The sequence below is a fragment of the Capsicum annuum genome, chromosome 6 (assembly GCF_002878395.1).
Source record: "Capsicum annuum cultivar UCD-10X-F1 chromosome 6, UCD10Xv1.1, whole genome shotgun sequence".
In the NCBI taxonomy this organism is placed as follows: domain Eukaryota; kingdom Viridiplantae; phylum Streptophyta; class Magnoliopsida; order Solanales; family Solanaceae; genus Capsicum; species Capsicum annuum.
The window spans coordinates 95,728,513-95,740,118 of record NC_061116.1 but is presented as its reverse complement, the minus strand read 5'-3'; positions in this window follow the sequence as shown (position 1 = coordinate 95,740,118).

Below are 11,606 nucleotides of genomic sequence, written 5' to 3'. Positions count from 1 at the left end.
ATTATTTATTTCATGTTTGGATAAAGTCTCAAGAACTAAAGTTCATCCAATTTAAAAGATTAAGGTATGTAGGATTTTGAACAAGAATACTTCTTTCGTTCTTGTGCCCAAAGATTTAATTTCTATTGAATTTCATGAATTTTACAAAGTGGGTTATTACTTTATCAAGGATTTATGAGATTTGAGCTATACAAGATTGACACATATGACTACTTCATTGTCTTATTTCTTAAATTAAGAATTTATGTCATGCGTTGTATATTGTTATCATGAAATGATAATTTCTAAGTGATTTATGATAAGTGTTATGATTTATATTTTTCCATGAGAAGTTTGTCTATTGAATATATATTGATATTGAGCTTGAGAGTCAAGAACAAGTTCTATGATGTTTTCTGGAAGATTTGATACTTGATATGATTTGATAAGCAAGTGTACTTGATAATGAGAAAGATTATTTTGAGATTTAGTCGAGTTAGGAATCCACAAGTTGATTATGATTTACAAGTGAGATATATATTTATATTTTGGTCTTCATGAAAGACCCTTGAGTTGATTAAGGTGGATTTCCTAACGCGTTTTGAGCTTAAGTCTGGGAGTAATATTTAGCACCGAGTGGGAAGTATGGTTTCATCACATCCTACTTCCCCAGAACTACGTGCCACCGTAGAATTAAGATTAAGGGCCAAAGGCCAAGACAGTTATCACTAAAGTTAAGGTTCTACTCTGATGGCAAAGATAGAACAGCTCGCATCAATGTAGGCAAGACGTTGGACTCCATGTAAGCTCACATGGTTTTTGTAGGTTATAAGAAACTCCCAAGTCCATAATAGTTCAAGTTTCATGAGTTACCGAGTCACTCTAAGTCATGAGTCAAAGAGTTTGAGTTGAGTCTAACGGTTTGTGAGATATATGAAGCATGTGTTATTATTGATGATTTATGGAAAATATGCTTCAGGTAACTCAAGCGAAGAGATTCATTATTATCAGCATGCATGATTTTCTTATACATTTATGATATTATTTAAATGTTGTCTGCACCCCCACATACGCAGTACAGGCCTAAGTACTAATTCCCATACTTTTCTATGTTCTATATTTTCTCGTGATGTAGGTTCACGTGCTCAGTCTCAATAGTAACTGTGATCTTCGAGTACCTCTATCTACATTCATACAGTTGGTGAGTCCTCATGGTTCTAGGACCTATTTCCATAATAGATGGTTGTTTATTTTCAGTTCAGTATGAGTCAATTGGGGATCTGTCCCAATGGCTCCTCAGTCTTATGTAGTAGAGGCTTTGATAGACTAGAGTACCAGTATGTACAAAACTTCAGTATTTTGATTGTACAGGATAGTATTTTTTTGTATTCCAGTATGTTCATGACATGATTATTCTTCTTTATTACAGCTTGATTATTGTCATAGTGAGTTATAAAGGTGATGACAGGCTCAGAGGCTTATCTTGAGGTCGCGTGTGGCCTTAAGCACCGTGTGACATCTTGGGATAGGATCTTAGGGCGTTACAATCTTAGTATCAGATCCTAAGGTTTAAAGGACTCCTAGGAAGTCTAATAAGCCGCGTTACATAGAGTATTGATCATCGGTGTGTAGCGTGCCACATCTATGAGCAAGAGGCTATGGGACATTTTAGGAAAAGTCATTTCTTTCTTTCAGAAGTCTTTTGTGCCTATGATTGTTTCCCTCTGCTATTAATTTGTGCTCTCTTATGACAGAAAATGCCTCCTTATAGAGCTCACAGAATCAATGAACGACCTTAACCAGTTGATCCTTTAAATGAGATGGTGACTCATGTCGAATTTCGGGCAGCTTTTCAGGAGCTAGCCCAGTTAGTTACCGCCAAAGCTCAGACCACTATTCAACCTCTATAAGAAGGTAATTCTGCAGTAGCTCGAGTTTGGGATTTTATACGGATGAATCTGCCAAAGTTTTATGGGTCAAGGGTAGGTGAGGACCCACAGATATATCTTATTGAGGTGAAAAAGATCACCCAAATTATGCATGTAACAGAGGAACAAAGTATAGAGCTAGCTTTCTATCGCTTGAAAGATGTTGTCTATGATTGGTTGGAGTTGTGGAGGAAGAGTAGAGGCGAGGATGCTGCTCCCATGACTTTGCAGTTATTTCGGGACGCGTTCTTAGACCGATTCTTTCCCCTAGAGCTAAGGGAATAAAAACTAGAAGAATTTATGAACTTGAGACAATGCTCCATGACAGTTAAGGAATATTGTCTTAAATTTAACCAGTTGTCTAAGTATGCTCCCGGTATGATGGCTGATTCTAGGACCAGTATGAGTAAATTTTTGATTGGCGTATCGACTTATGTTGTGAAAGAGTTTAGGTCTGCTATGGTCAATAGGGACATAGATCTTTCTAGATTGATGATACATGCCCAGCAGATTAAAGCGGACAAGGTGAAAGAAAGAGAAAGAGTGAGAGTGAATAAGAGAGTTAGATCAAAGCAGTAGGGGTATAGTCAGAGTAGATTTTCTGGAGGGATCCGCCCCCAGTTTTAGAGCAATTCTTTTGTGCCAGCACCATCATCAACTAGTACTCCCACACCCAGAGTCAGGGAGGAACAGGGTAATAGACCTACTATATCTAGGTCTCAGGACATTGTGAGCAATAGACCAAACTATCCCCCGTGTGCTAAGTATGGCAGGACGCATCTTGGAGAGTGTATGGCTGAGTAGTAAAGTTGTTTTGGTTGTGGTAAGTTGGGCCATAAATTCAGGGATAGCCCATATGCTACACAGGGAAGCCGTGATATTCGTCCTCAGAGTCGGCTATTAGTGATCCAGCCCCTTGGGTTCGTCCTACTCCTCTTCAGGGTGCCTCATCTAGTACTGTCGGTGGTCAGTGCCAGAATCGTTTTTATGCTATACCACCCCACCAGGAGTAGGAGGATTCACCAGATATTGTTATTGGAGGATTCACCAGATGTTGTTATTGGTACGCTCCGTATATTTTATTTTGATATGCATATGTTGATGGACCCTGGGTCCAGTCTTTCTTATGTGACTCCATTAGTGGCTATGAATTTTAAGATCAATGCTGAAAAGATTCCTGAGCCTTTTTTAGTTTCTAGTCCAGTAGGTGAACCTGTTATTGCTAAGAAAGTATATAAGAAGTGTCCTATCACTATCCATCACAGAGTTATGTTTGCAGATTTGATTGAGCTAGACATGGTTGATTTTGACATTATTATGGCTATGGATTGGCTTCAGTCTTGTTATGCGTCTATAGACTATTGTAGCTATGTAGTCAAGTTTCAGTTACCCAATGAGCCAGCCTTTGAGTGGTCCGAAAATTATGTATCTCCCAGGAGTCATTTCATATCCTATCTTAAATCTAGGAAAATGATATCCAAGGGTTGCATCTATCATTTGGTTTGAGTTAAAGATACTAAGTTCGAGACTCCAACCATTCAGCCGATCAGCATTTCCAGAAGATCTCCCAAGGGTACCTCCCGATAGAAAGATAGAATTTGGGATTGATCTTCTCCTTAACACGCAGCTTATTTCTATTCCTCCATATCGTATGGCCCCTACAAAACTTAAGGAGTTGAAAAAACAACTTAAAGATCTTCTAGATAAGGGTTACATAAGGCCTAACATATCTCCTTGGGGTGCACCCATTCTGTTCTTATGAAAGAAAGATGGTTCATTGCAGATGTGCATTGATTATCGTCAGCTTAACAAGGTCACGGTCAAGAACAAGTACCCTCTTCCTAGAATTGATGACCTGTTTGATCACCTGCAAGGTGCTAACTATTTCTCAAAAATAGACTTGAGATCTTGTTATCACCAGCTAAAAGTTAGGGAGTGTGATATTCCAAAGATAGCTTTTCGTACCCGATATGGTCATTTTAAGTTCTTGGTCATGCCCTTTGGGCTAACAAATTCTCCAGCATCTTTTATGGACCTCATGAATCGGGTGTTCAGACAGTACCTAGATATGTTTGTTATTGTGTTCATAGATGATATTCTTGTATACTCCTAAAGTGAGAACGACCATGCAAATCATCTCCGAATAGTCTTACAAACCCTTAGAGATCATCAACTATTTGCTAAATTTAGCAAGTACGAATTTTGGCTAAGGTTAGTTGCTTTTTTGGGTCATATTGTTTCTTTTGAAGGTATTCAAATTGACCCTCAAAATATTGAAGCTGTGAAAAATTGGCCTAGACCTATTTCCCCATCTAATATTAGGAGTTTTTTCGAGCTATCTGGCTACTACCGTCGTTTTTTTAAGGGTTTCTCTTCCATTGCATCTATTTTGACTCGGTTGACCTAAAAGAAAATTAAATTCCTGTGGTCTGACTCTTGCGAGAAGAGTTTTTAGGAGTTGAAGATTCGACTCACTTCGGCCCCTGTGTTGACCCTTCCAAATAGTGTAGATGATTTTATGGTGTACTATGATGCTTCTAGAGTTTGTTTGGGTTGCGTGTTGATGCAGAAAGGTAAGGTTATAGCCTATGCCTCTAGATATTTGAAGCCGCATAAGAAGAACTACTCGACCCATAACCTCGAGTTAGCTGTAGTGGTTTTTGCCTTGAAAATCTGGAGAAACTATTTGTACGGTGTTCATGTTGATATCTTTACAGATCATAAGAGTTTGCAGTATATGTTTACTCAGAGAGAGTTAAATCTTCGTCAGAGGTGATAGTTAGAATTGTTAAAGGACTATGATATAAATGTGTTGTATTACCCAGGCAAGGCCAATGTAGTGGCAGATACCCTTAGCAGGTTGTCCATGGGTAGTGTAGCACAGGTCGAGGAAGATAGGAAAGAGCTAGCTCGTGAGGTGTATCATCTGGCTAAGTTGGGAGTTAGATTGCTTGATTCAGCTGAGGGTGATGTTTGGGTCCAGAGTAGTTCCGAGTCTTCTCTAGTTTTGGAAGTAAAGGAGAAGCAAGATATAGATCCTAGTCTGGTCAGACTGAAGGAGTCAGTTAATGACCAAAAGGTGGAGGTTTTCTCCCAAGGGGGAGATGGTGTATTGAGATTTCATAATAGATTATGTGTGCCTGACATTAAAGATTTAAGGCAGAGAATTATGGCTGAAGCGTATGGCGCCCGATATTTTATTCATCCCGGTGCTACCAAGATGTACCGCAATTTGCAAGAAATCTATTGGTGGAATGGTATGAAAAAAAATACAGCAAAATTTGTATAGAAGTGTACAATTTGCCAACAGGTTAAGATAGAACACCAAAGACCCAGTGGAATGATGTAAGAATTCAGTATTCCTATTTGGAAGTGAGAGGAAGTAAATATAGATTTTGTGACTGGTTTACCTTCTTCTCGATGTCATCATGATTCAATTTGGGTCATTATAGATATGGTGACTAAGTCCGCATATTTCTTGCCGGTGCATACATCTTTTACCGCTGAGGACTATGGTAAGTTGTACATTTGAGAGTTTGGCAGGTTGCATGGAGTTCCTTTGTCTATTATCTCCGATAGGGGTACTCAATTTACTTCTCATTTTTGGAGGGCTTTTCAGAAGGGTCTTGGTACCCAAGTTCATCTTGGCTCTGCTTTTCATCCGCAGAATGATGGTCAGGCTGAGAGGACCATCCAGACCTTGGAGGATATGTTGAGGGCATGTGTTTTTGATTTCAAAGGAAGTTGGGATGAACATTTTCCATTGATTGAATTTGATTACAACAACAATTTTCATGCTAGCATTGGAATGGCTCCATTTGAGGCTTTATACAGAAGGCGATGTAGATCACCTATAAGTTGGTTTAAAGTGGTTAAAGCTACTGTGAGTGGACCTGATACTGTGTTTGAGGCTATGGAGAAAGTTAAGTTGATTCAGGAAAGGTTGAAGATAGCCCAGAGTCATCAGAAGTCATATGCAGATGTGAGAAGAAGAGCTCTTGAGTTTGAGGTTAACGATCTAGTGTACATGAAGATTTCACCCATGAAGGGGGTGAAAAGATTTGGTAAGAAAGGGAAGCTTAGTCCCCGATACATTAGCCCTTATACAGTTTTGAATCGTGTTGGGAACGCAGCTTACAAGATTGAATTGCCTGCCAAGTTGTCAGCTATCCATCCTATCTTTCACGTTTCTATGCTCAAGAAGCACATTGGTGATTCTGTTGTTGTTGATCCATCATAAAGTTTTGATGTTCAGGATAGCCTTTCGTATGATGAAGTTCCGATTAAAATTCTAGATTATCATGTTCGTAGACTAAGAAAAAAGGAAGTTTCTTTGGTCAAAGTTCTATGGCAAAATCAATCAGTCGAGGGTGCTACTTGGGAAGAAGAAGCAGATATGCAAACTAGATACCCTCGTCTCTTCTCCGTGAGTTCAAATTAAGTCGATGGTACTATTCTTCCCTAATCCAGTTTCCTTCTAATCAAGTGTATTCAACTATATGTTTATTCTCTCTATGATTCATGCATTTTGTCAAGTAATCGAAAGTTTAGAATGAACTAAGCCCTTTTAGTGAGTCGTTCCAGCTGTACGTCCTCATTTTCTCTTGTTCTTGGCCTATCTAGCAACATTCAAGGACGAATGTTTCCAAGGGGGAGATATTGTAATACCCCGAGACTCTAGACAATAGTGCAACCATGAATCAAGCTCATGATAAATAAATTATAATGTTTTGGGTTGTTTTCTGATCAAGGATGGTGTGTATTAAGGCCTTAAATATATCCTAACGATTGGGTGAATCAAACATTCCTTACCGATTGAATTCTTAGGAAGGATATTGGTATAGTCAACTTCAAACCAGCATATCTCTCATTATACTTGAAATTTTTGAGCACATGACCTATCAAAATATATATAATTGAATTAACTTTCCAACGATACCAATTTCACCAAAATTCGATACCGGATCAAAGAGTTATACCTATTTTACTCCAGCATGTAAATCTGGAAAAGGGTGACGACTTTTCTGTGGATGTTAGCACATTTCTGACGACATTTCTGATGACGTCGTCAGCCTTAGGTAGAAAATCATAAAATTCGACCTTTTTGTGACAACATTTCGTGACGGCCTATCATGGGTCTAACGGCCTTTCATGGATGTCGTCAGCTATTTTTTTCCAGCAATTTAGAGACGTTTTTAAAAAGGTATTTTGGTCTTTTCCCATTTTTGGAGGCCTCTATAAATATAAGAATCCCATACAAACCCTAATTTCAACATTTTCTCTTCTAATTCTCTTGAGATAATATATCTAGGGTTATATCAAGAACATAAATCTTCCAAGAATCATCCTTAAATCTTCAAAATTTCTTCAAGAACCATGTTCCCCATAGTGTGGGCTTCAAGAATTATTTATTTCAAGTGTGGACAAAGTCTCAAGCACTAAAGTTCATCCAATTTCAAAGATTAAGGTATGTGGGGTTTTGAACAAGAACACTTCTTTCGTTCTTATGCCCAAAGATTTAATTTCTATTGAATTTCATGAATTTTCCAAAGTGGGTTTACACTTAAATTACTTTATCAAGGATTTATAAGATTTGAGCTATACAATATTGACACATATGACTACTTCATTGTCTTATTTCTTAAATTAAGAGTTTATGTCATAAGTTGTATATTGTTATCATGAAATGATAATTTCTAAGTGATTTATTGTAAGTGTCATGATTTATGTTTTTCCATGAGAAGTTTGTCTATTGAATATATATTGATATTGAGCCTGAGAGTCAAGAACGAGTTCTATGATGTTTTCTGGAAGATTTGATACTTGATATGATTTGATAAGCAAGTGTACTTGATGATGAGAAAGATTATTTTGAGATTTAGTCGAGTTAGGAATCCACAAGTTGATTATCATTTACAAGTGAAATATATATTTATATTTTGGTCTTCATGATATATCCTTGAGTTGATTAAGGTAGATTTTCTAATGCGTTCTGAGCTTAAGTCTGGGAGTAGTATTTAGCACCGAGCGGGAAGTATGAGTTCAGCACATCCTACTTTCCCAGAACTACGTACCACCGTAGGATTAAGATTAAGGGCCAAAGGCCAAGACAGTTATCACTAAAGTTAAGGTTCTACTCCGATGGCAAGGATAGAACAGCTCTCCCCAACGTGGGCAAGACGTTGGACTCCATGTAAACTCACATGGTTTATGTCGGTTATAAGAAACTCTCAAGTCCATAATAGTCCAAGTTTCATGAGTTACCGAGTCACTCTAAGTCATGAGTCAAAGAGTTTGAGTTGAGTCCAACGGTTTATGAGATTTATGAAGCATGTGTTATTATTGATGATTTATGGAAAATATGTTTCAGGTAACCCAAGCGAAGAGATTCATTATTATCATCATGCATGATTTTTTTATACATTTATGATATTATTTAAATATTGCCTGCACCCCCATATACTATGTACATTCCTAAGTACTGATTCTCATACTCTTTTATGTTCTAGATTTTCTCGTGATATAGGTTCAGTTGCTCAATCTCAGCAGCGACAGTGATCTTCGAGTACCTCCATCTACATTCGTACAGTTGGTGAGTCCTCATGGTTCGAGGACCCATGTCCTCGATTTTAGTCTTGATAGTAGATGGTTTTTTATTTCCAGTTTTGTATGGGTCAGTTGGGGATCTGTCCCAATGGCTTCTCAGTCTTATGTAGTAGAGGCTTTGTCAGACTAGAGTACCAATATGCACAAAACTTCAGTATTTTGAATGTACAGAATAGTATTTTCTTGTATTCCAGTATGTTCATGAGATGATTATTCTTCTTTATTACAGCTTGATTATTGTCATAGTAAGTTATAGAGGTAATGACAGGCTCAGAGGGTTAGCTTGAGGTCGCATGTGTCCTTAAGCACCATGTGACGTCTTGGGATGGTATCTAGGGGTGTTACAATCTTGGTATCAGAGCCTAAGGTTTAAACGAGTCCTAGGGAGTCTGACAAGCCATGTTACGAAAGAGTCTTGATCATCGGTGTGTTGCGTGCCACATCTATGAGCAAGAGGCTACGGGACATTTTAGGAAAAGTTATTTCTTTCTTTCGGAAGTCTTTCGTGCATATGACTGTTTCTCTCTGCTATTAATTCATGCTCTCTTATGACATAAAATTCTTTCTCGTAGAGCTCGCAGAAACAACGAACGACCTTAACCCGTTGATCCTTTAAATTAAATAGTGACTCATGCCGAATTTTGGGCAGCTTTTCAGGCGCTAGCCGAGGAAGTTACCGCCAATGCTCAGGCCAATGTTCAGGCTGTTGTTCCTCCTCCGTAAAAAGGTAATTCTGTAGCAGCTCGAGTTTAGGATTTTATGCGGGTGAATCTGCCAGAGTTTTATGGGTCAAGGGTAGGTGAGGACCCACAGATGTATCTTGATGAGGTGAAAAAATCACAAAATTATGTATGTAACAAAGGAAGAAAGTTGAGCTAGCTTTCTATCGCTTGAAAGATATTTCTTATGATTGGGTGGAGTTATGGAGGAAGAGTAGAGGGGAGGATGCCACTCCCATGACTTGGCAGTTATTCCACGACGCGTTCTTAGACTGATTCTTTCCCCCGGAGCTGAGGGAAGAAAGACTATAAGAATTTATAAACTTTAGACAAGGCTCCATGACAGTTAAGGAATATTGTCTTAAATTTAACCAGTTGTCTAAGTGTGCTCCCGGTATGATGGCTGATTCTAGGACCAATATGAGTAAGTTTTTGACTGGCGTATCGATTTATGTTGTGAAAGAGTGTAGGTCTGCTATGCTCAATAGGGACATAGATCTTTCTAGATTGATAATACATGCCCAGGAGATTAAAGTGAACAAGGTGAAAGAGAGAGAGAGTGAGAGAGAATAAGAGAGTTAGATCAGAGAAGCACGAGTATAGTGAGAGAAGATTTTTTGGAGGTATCCACCCTCAGTTTCAGAGCTATTCTTTTATGACATCACCTTCTTCAGCTAGTACTCTCGCATCCAGAGTCAGGCAGGAGCAAGGTAATAGACCTACTATGTCTAGGTCCCAGGACAATGTGAGTAATAGACCCAACTATCCTCCGTGTTCTAAGTGTGGTAGGACGCATCCTGGAGAGTGTGTGGCTGAGTGGAGAGATTGTTTTGGTTGTGGTAAGTTGGGCCACAAATTCAGGGATTGCCCATATACTACACAGGGGAGCCGTGATGTTCGTCCCCAGGGTCAGGCTATTAGTGCTCCAGCCCCTTGGGTTCGTCCTACTCCTCCTCAGGTTGCCTCATCTAGTACTGCTGGTAGTCAACACCAGAATCTCTTTTATGCTATACCACCCCCACCAGGAGCAGGAGAATTCACCAGATGTTGTTACTGGTATGCTCCTTGTATGTTATTTTGATGTGTATGTGTTTATGGACCCTGGGTCAAATATTTCTTATGATACTCCATTAGTGGCTGTGAATTTTGAGATCAATGCTAAAAAGATTCCTGAGCCTTTTCTAGTTTCTACTCCAGTACGTGAACCTGTTGTTGCTAAGCAAGTATATAAGAAGTGTTCTATCACTGTCCTTCACAGAGTTATGTTTGCAGATTTGATTGAGCTAGACATGGTTGATTTTGATATTATTTTTGGTATGAATTGGCTTTACTCTTGTTATGCATCTATAGACTGTCGTAGCCTTGTAGTCAAGTTTCAGTTTCCCAATGAGCCAGCCTTTGAGTGGTCCAGAAATTATGTAACTCCCAATAGTCATTTTATATCCTATCTTAAATCAAGGAAATTGATATCCAAGGGTTGCATCTATCATTTAGCTTGAGTTAAAGATACTAAGTTCGAGACTCCAACCATTCAGTCGATCAGCATTGTTAATGAGTTTTATGATGTTTTTCTGAAAGATTTCCCAGGGGTACCTCCCGATAGAGAAAAAAAATTTAGGATTGATCTTTTCCCCGACACGCAGCCTATCTCTTTTCCTCCATATCGTATGGTCCCCTCAGAACTTAAGGAGTTGATAGAGCAACTCAAAGATCTTCTATATAAGGGTTTCATAAGGCCTAGCGTATCTCCTTGGGGTGCACCTGTTCTGTTCGTACGAAAGAAAGATGGCTTATTGTGGATGTGCATTGATTATCGTCAGCTTAATAAGGTCACAGTCAAGAATAAGTACCCTCTTACTAGAATTAATGACCTGTTTGATCACCTGCAAGGTGCTAACTATTTCTCAAAAATAGACTTGAGATCCGATTATCACCAGCTTAAATTTAGGGAGTGTGATATTCCAATGACAGTTTTTCACACCCGATATGGTCATTTTGAGTTCTTGGTCATGTCCTTTGGGCTAATAAATGCCCCAGCAGCCTTTATGGACCTCATGAATTGGGTGTTCATACAGTACCTGGATATGTTTGTTATTATGTTCATAGATGATATTTTTATATACTCTCAAAGTGAGAACGCCTATGCAGATCATCTCCAAATAGTCTTGCAAACCCTTAGAGATCATCAACTATTTGCCAAATTTAGCAAGTGCAAATTTTGGCTAAGGTCAGTTGCTTTTCTGGGTCATATTGTTTCTTCTGAAGGTATTCGAGTTGACCCTCAAAAGATTGAAGCCGTGAAAAATTAGGCTAGACCTATTTACCCGTCTGATATTAGGAGTTTCTTAGGTCTAGCTGGCTACTACCATCGTTT